Here is a 6,938-nt window from a genome sequence, read left to right as displayed (position 1 = left end):
CCAGGCACGGTGGCTCACGCCTGTAATCCCAGCTCTTTGGGAGGCCAAGGCGGGTGGATCACCTGAGGTCAGGAGTTCGAGACCAGCCTGACCAACATGGAGAAACCCCCTCTTTACTAAAAATACAAAATTAGCCAGGCGTGTTGGCACATGCCTGTAATCCCAGCTATGCGGGAGGTTGAGGCAGGAGAATAGCTTGAACCTGGGAGGCGGAGGCTGTGATAAGCTGAGATAGTGCCACTGCACTCCAGCCTGGGCTCCATCTCAAAAAAAAGAATATACTAAAGAACTGTGATATAAAAGTACTCTGTTAATGTAAAAAATAAAGCAAGTGTAATTCTTTTAGAATATAAAATTTGACCATTACCTGCTGAGCAGTTCCCAAATTAAGTACAAGGAATGTTTATTCATTTTCTGCCATATACTGTATGTAACAGGGAATACCTTGCTAAAACGATAAATACTTAGGATATAGTGGTAATGGCTTTCACATTTTTATAACATAAGTCACTACACGCCATTCTTGTAGCTGCCCACTCTTAGAAACTTTGTTGCCTAATATTGAGGAAGCGGCTTTAATTTCTTCCATTTGGCAGTGTATGTCTATAGTGGAGCATGAAATTGGCTATGCATTGCTATTGCCTGCTGAAGTTTCTCTTCCTTGGCTCTTCTACAGTGGCAAATTGTTCTCTTTTCCATGAAGCTACTGAGAAAATCATTTATTTCCATTTTTCCCTCCACAAAGTCTTCCACAATATTATCAGGTTCTTCCCCAGCTTCATGTGCAGCTACTTTCAATCTTGCCTGTAGGGCACTTGCACTACAGCTCTCACTAAGTTCACACTGCCTTTGCATCTTCTTTTCGAAAGCAGACTTCATTTGTTTAAGTAATTCATACTTATCTAAAACAGTTTGCCTTTTGGCTCCCAAGCTGGGCTCCGAAAGGATATTTTTTTCTTGCTAGTTCCTCAATACTTTTTACTAAGTCGTCTTTGTCAGTAATAATTTGTTTCAGTTGAGACAAAGTCAGAAACTGTTCTAGTAATACCTCCTCTTGTTCATTCATATCTGTGAGTCGTGACACGCTTAGTTCTGAGAGTTCTGGAAATGCATCAGAGACATCTGGCATCTTGTAACCAAAACCATTTTGGCTCGTCAATATTGAAGCATCTGTTGTGGAAATGGGTAATGGCAGATTTGAAAGGACGCCAAATGAAGGAGCGACGGGCTTGGCTGTGGTATGACTTGTTGTTGAAGAAGAAACAGTATTAGCAACAGATAAAGAAGTGATAACTCCTCTTTGTTTCTTCTGGGGGATATGGAGGAAGAAATGGAAAACCTTGAGAAGCATAAGGCGGCATCCCACTTGGGTTACTGTATAGGTAAGGAAATGCTGTTGCAGTAGGAGCTAAAACTGGAGGATTCTTCCCAAACTCATCCAACAGACTCTGAATAATTTTTCCAAGATCTGAGTGCATTGTAAAATTGTTTGCTAATGGAGAAGTAACATACACTCCTTGTTTATCCATTAAGTGATGTCCTATTGGTGGAAAAACACTGATCACTGGTTTTTCCTGAGGAAATTGTGGAGGAAGCAATATATGTTAATTGTCAGGTTGTTTATGGTGAATGGCAATCTGTATTCCACATCTTTCTGTATTTTAGCTATACTGGAGTGTGAGTTCCGGAGGGACTCGATCAGGCGTTGCTTCTGCTGCTGGAGGCTGGTAAGGCCACCGGGAACCCGGCTGCGGAGGAGGAGGCTCTCTTTGTCAGGTCCTCGGGCGGAGGCTCTGGAAGGCTCTGGCCTGCTTCTCCCAGCGGCTCGGTCCAGTGGTTCTCCTGCGACAGAGGACCGGGCTGGGACGTCCGTGGCCCAAGCGCTGGGGACCGCGTCTTCTCTAAGCCAGCCCTGCCTGTGCTTCCCGGGTTCTGGGGGACATGTTATGAATGGCGGGCAGCTGGAGAGGGGAACTTGCTGCCCAGAACAGGCAGTCCCACCTTCACCGCCCAGACGCCCAAGCCGGCCAGTTAGGCAGCCTGATCGCCCAGCGCTCCACCACCTGTGACGCCGTCTCTAAAAGGACTCTTTTTAAAAAGCATAGGTACAATGTCATTATCACACCTTTAGAAAACCTAACAATAATCAATAATTATCAAATAGCCACGTAATATGAAGTAAATAATATTCATTGACACCCCCACCCCTGAAAAAAAAAAGCCGGCCACCCATTGCTAAGTGAGAAAAGGAAAACAGAATAGACTCTGACCCCATTTTGGCAACATACACATCCTAATGGTAACAGTTATTTGGGGTTAGAAAGATTATGGATGGTTTCTTCTTTCTCAGGTTCTCGCATTACTTTTTTTTTTTTTTTTAATTTTTTTGAGATAGAATCTCACTCTCTTACCCAGGCTGGAGTGCAGTGGTGCGGTCCCAGCTCACTGCAGACTCAAGCTCCTGGGCTCAAGCAATCCTTTCACCTCAGCCGCCCAAGTACCTGGGACTACAAGGGCACACCATCATATCCAGCTTTTTTTTTTTTTTTTTTTTTTTTTATTATTTGTAAACATGAGGCCTCCCTATGTTGCCCAGGCTGGTCTCTAACTCCTGGGCCCAAGCCATTCTCCTGCCTCGGCCTCACAAAGTGCTAGGATTACAGACATGAGCCACCAGGCCCAGCCCATATTACTTTTTGAATTAAAAAAAAATACAAAGGGAAGAATAAGATGGTAGACTTCTTTTTCAAAGTCAAAATCCTCTGATTTAGGATCTAAGTATTAAGGGTTTATCCTGTCCCATCTTGAAATGAAGACACAACCACCCAGAGAAGTTAAGTGTTTTGGCCACAATCACTGAGTAGGGGGAGGCTGTGAAGGAGAGAGGGGTATCCTGCTGGCTTCCCAGACTCCTGGAGGAAGCAGAGACAGAGGTCCTGGGACACCTCTCAAGCTCTGGTCCCTGTTGTCCCACTACCTTCACCCTCTTACCTTCCCATCTTTATCAAGCCTCACACGTTTGGGGCACTTTGTTGCTGGAGTTGACAGACCAAACGAAACAGAGGGGGGAGGCAGATAACCAGAGCCCTTTCTTGCCACACCTAGTCCTGTTGGCTTGTCAGGTCTGGAGGAGAAGGCATCTTGTTTCCCCAACACATTCCAGAGTCATGTCCCCCTGGCTGCCTGGCCTCCAGGCCAGGTCCCCCCAGCCCCCAAGACTTTCATGGTTGAGACAAAAAAGGAATGAAAGACTTGACATTGTTACACTCCTCTCTCCAAAGTCCCAGTTTTGCTGTGTGCCCTTGGGCAAATCCCTCTCCTCTCTGGGACTGTGTTTCTGCACCTGGACAGGGAAGTGGCTGGGATGGATAATTTCTGAGACATTCACCCTCCTTCCCCACCCAATTCTGATTTCATTCAGAGTTTCTAAATCTATCAGATATAGGAAGGAGATCCACCACACTTCTAAATGTCAGCTCAGAATCTCATGGCTTGGCCGGGCGCGGTGGCTAACGCCTGTAATCCCAGCACTTTGAGAGGCCGAGGTGGGCAGATCACGAGGTCATGAGATCGAGACCATCCTGGCTAACACAGTGAAACCCTGTCTCTACTGAAAATACAAATAATTAGCTGGGTGTGGTGGCGGGCACCTGTAGTCCCAGCTACTCGGGAGGCTGAGGCAGGAGAATGGTGTGAACCCAGGAGGCAGAGCTTGCAGTGAGCCAAGATCGTGCCACTGCACTCCAGCCTGGGCGACAGAGCGAGACTCCGTCTCAAAAAAAAAAAAAAGAATCTCATGGCTCATGCCTATAATCCCAGCACTTTGGGAGGCCGAGGTGGTCAGATCATCATCTGAGGTCAGGAGTTCGAGACCAACCTGGCTAACACGGTGAAAACCCATCTCTACTGAAAAAACAAAAATAGCCAAGTGTGGTGGCAGGCGCCTGTAATCCCAGCTACTCGGAAGGCTGAAGCAGGAGAATCACTTGAACCTGGGAGGTGGGGGTTGCAGTGAGCCGAGATTGGGCCATTGCACTTCAGCCTGGGCAACAGAGAGAGACTTTGTCTCAAAAAACAAAAACAAAAACAAAAACAAAAAACAAACAAAAAATAAACTACCCATGGCTGCCTTTGGCCATGGTGTGAAGGCCAGTCACAACTTTTCTGATGAAGGGGACAGGAGGTAGACATTTTACTTCAAGAGCCAGTACACTCACCACCCCCACACACACTTGAAATAAAAGTTTCATGCAATAACACACCCTTTCTTCATAAGATGCACTCTGATAATTTTTATTTATTTTTTTAGTTTCTGATTGCAATTCATTAAGATGTTTTCACAATCCACAAAACAGCCATCACTTGCACTTTGAAGAACACCGATTTATACAGCTATGCCCCAATTTCTTAGCAAGGTAGTACCAGCCAAGACAAATACAAGTAAATATATATATATTATATGTGTGTGTGTGATAAATACAAGTAAATATATATATATTATATATGTGTGTGTGTGTGCATGTGTATGTGTAAATTATTTTTCCCAAACAGATTTCATATTAACTGTCTTGGCTTCTCAAACTTGAATGTGCATATGAGTCCCTTGGGATGTTTTTAAAATGCAGATTCTGATTCATTAGGTGTGAGATGGGGCCAAGATTCTGCATCTTTGACTAGTCCCCTAGGTGAAGCATCTCAGACATTCATTTCACTGGTCTAACTGTTCTCACCGATGAAACCATTTTCTCTCGTGTCTTTCCTTCTTTTCTCTCTCCCTCTTTTTCCATCCTTCTGTAACTGTGTTTGGAGACTCAGTGGGTTCAAGTTGCAGCTCTGTCGCCTACCAGCTGGGGAAGCTTGAACAAGTTATTTAAATTCTCTGTGCCTCAGTTACTTTACCTGCAAAATGGGGGTAATAACTGCACTTTCTCCTGAAGTACTTTTGAGAATTGAAAGAGATGATCCCTGTAAATTACTTAACGCATTCATTCAACAAACATTTATTGAACATTTATTACCAAATAAATGCTGTTGTTGCCAGCACTTATTTCCTTGTCCTAGGCACTTTTCCTCATTGACTGTCTCCTTTCAAAGGAGTTATATTTTAAGTTGTATATTTAGTTTGAGTATAAATTTATTTTTTAATTATAGAAATTATCATCATAAAAAGCAAAATACAATATGGAAATAAGTTTGGAAAATGTAGGAAAGACAAAAATATTATCCATAATCCTGCCACCCTAATATGACAACAATTGCTTTGGGTATCTTCTTTCTTTCCTACGTGTATTTTGACAGAGCTGTAACAGTCCAGCGTGTTGAATTTTGTGTCCTGCTCTTTTACTTAACATTAGATCATATTCATTTTCTCCCAGCAAGTTCACTCTAAACATACACATGGGAATAGGTGCAAAGTATGATTTCTGGAATCCAAGACTGGATGCAAACCTCAAATCATCCCAAAAAACTTGGCTGAGGTCTGACTCTGCGCAGTCTTAGCACTGGCAGTAGGCACGTGACTTAGGACCCTACAGATGACTTAGGTTCGCACAAACCCGTAAAACATTGGGTCCCTGGGGCGTAACATGGGTCACATAATGAGGGTGCACAAAGCTGAGAAAAGAAAGCATGGCCTTCCTTATGAAGGAGGCAGCAAGGCACTTAACTAAAGTGGAGAATCTGTTTTGGTTCCATTTTGCTAATTTGGGTAGACTTTTTTTTTTTTTTTTTTTTTTTTAATTCCTGAAGCTGATAACTGAAAAAAAAAAAATTCGGCTGGTCAAAGGTAAATCATGGTAGAATCAGCTTGGCAAACATAATTGTGCTCAATGTGAAATGGTCTCCTGGATTGCTTCCTTGCACAGAAAAGGGACATAAAAGAAAAATCTGGTGACATCTGAATAAGGTCTAAAATTTAGTTTAATAGTAATGTATTAATATTAGTGTCTTAGTTACGATAAACATACCTTGTTTGTGTAAGAAGGTGACCTTAGGAGAAACTGAAGGGTGAAGTTTATACAGAAACTCTCTGTGTTATCTTTACAACTCTTCTGTATAGAATTATTGCAAAATAAAAAGTTTATTGGAAATGTATGGATTTGATGTAAATTGTATCTCAATGAAACCATTACCAAAAAATGTATTTACAATGACAATGATCAAACAGCGAGTATGTGTATTAAACATCTATTATGTCCCATCTCTCCTCCTAAAAGATTATTCCTTCCACAACATCTTCCTAAGCACCCACCGAGTGGCAGGGTTGTATTGTATGATTGACACCTGGGTGACCATGTTGCCAGTAGCATCTCCCCAGAATTGTTTGTATCAAGCAAGTTACCATTCATTCATACATTCAACAAACATTTATTGAATGATTTCTTTGTGCAAGTACTGTGCTAGGTGCTGGGTATACATCAGTGAATAGAACAGATTCGGCTCCTCTCTTTATGGGATTTATAACCTTATTGTGACAAGTCAAATTAGATGTAACCTGATGAGCACCTGATGCTGCTATTAAAACTGATAAACATGAGCTCATGTAACAGAGAGGTTTTTTTTTTTTTTTTTTTTTTTTTGAGACAGAGCCTTACTCTGTCACGTGTGATCATAGCTCACTGCAGCCTTGACCTCCTGGGCTCAACCTGTCCTCTTACCTCAGCCTCCCAAAGTGCTGGGATCACAGGCGTGAGCCACTGTGCCAGCTGCAGAAATAATTCTTAGGATACAGTGTTTGTGGTGAAGGAATGAAACAGAGCACATTGTTTGGGTGGTGGGTTCATATTCTTCCTTAATTATTATTGCTATTTATAATAACATATTTATGATAAATTATTGTGAATAAATACAATAAATAATAATATAATATAATAAATAATTGTTATTGGCCAGGTGCCGTGGCTTACGCCTGTAATCCCAGCACTTTGGGAGGCTGAGGC

General features: G+C 42.4%; 1 pseudogene; it reads right to left on the bottom strand.

Annotated features, from left to right (window-relative positions):
• Positions 1-603: 603 nt before the first annotated feature.
• On the bottom strand, positions 604-4,419 carry LOC100975748 (vacuolar protein sorting-associated protein 37A-like; annotated as a pseudogene).
• Positions 4,420-6,938: the final 2,519 nt, after the last annotated feature.

The sequence above is a fragment of the Pan paniscus genome, chromosome 4 (assembly GCF_029289425.2).
Source record: "Pan paniscus chromosome 4, NHGRI_mPanPan1-v2.0_pri, whole genome shotgun sequence".
In the NCBI taxonomy this organism is placed as follows: Eukaryota; Metazoa; Chordata; class Mammalia; order Primates; family Hominidae; genus Pan; species Pan paniscus.
Note: the sequence above shows the minus strand (reverse complement) of the source record. Positions and strands in the feature narration are given on the sequence as shown.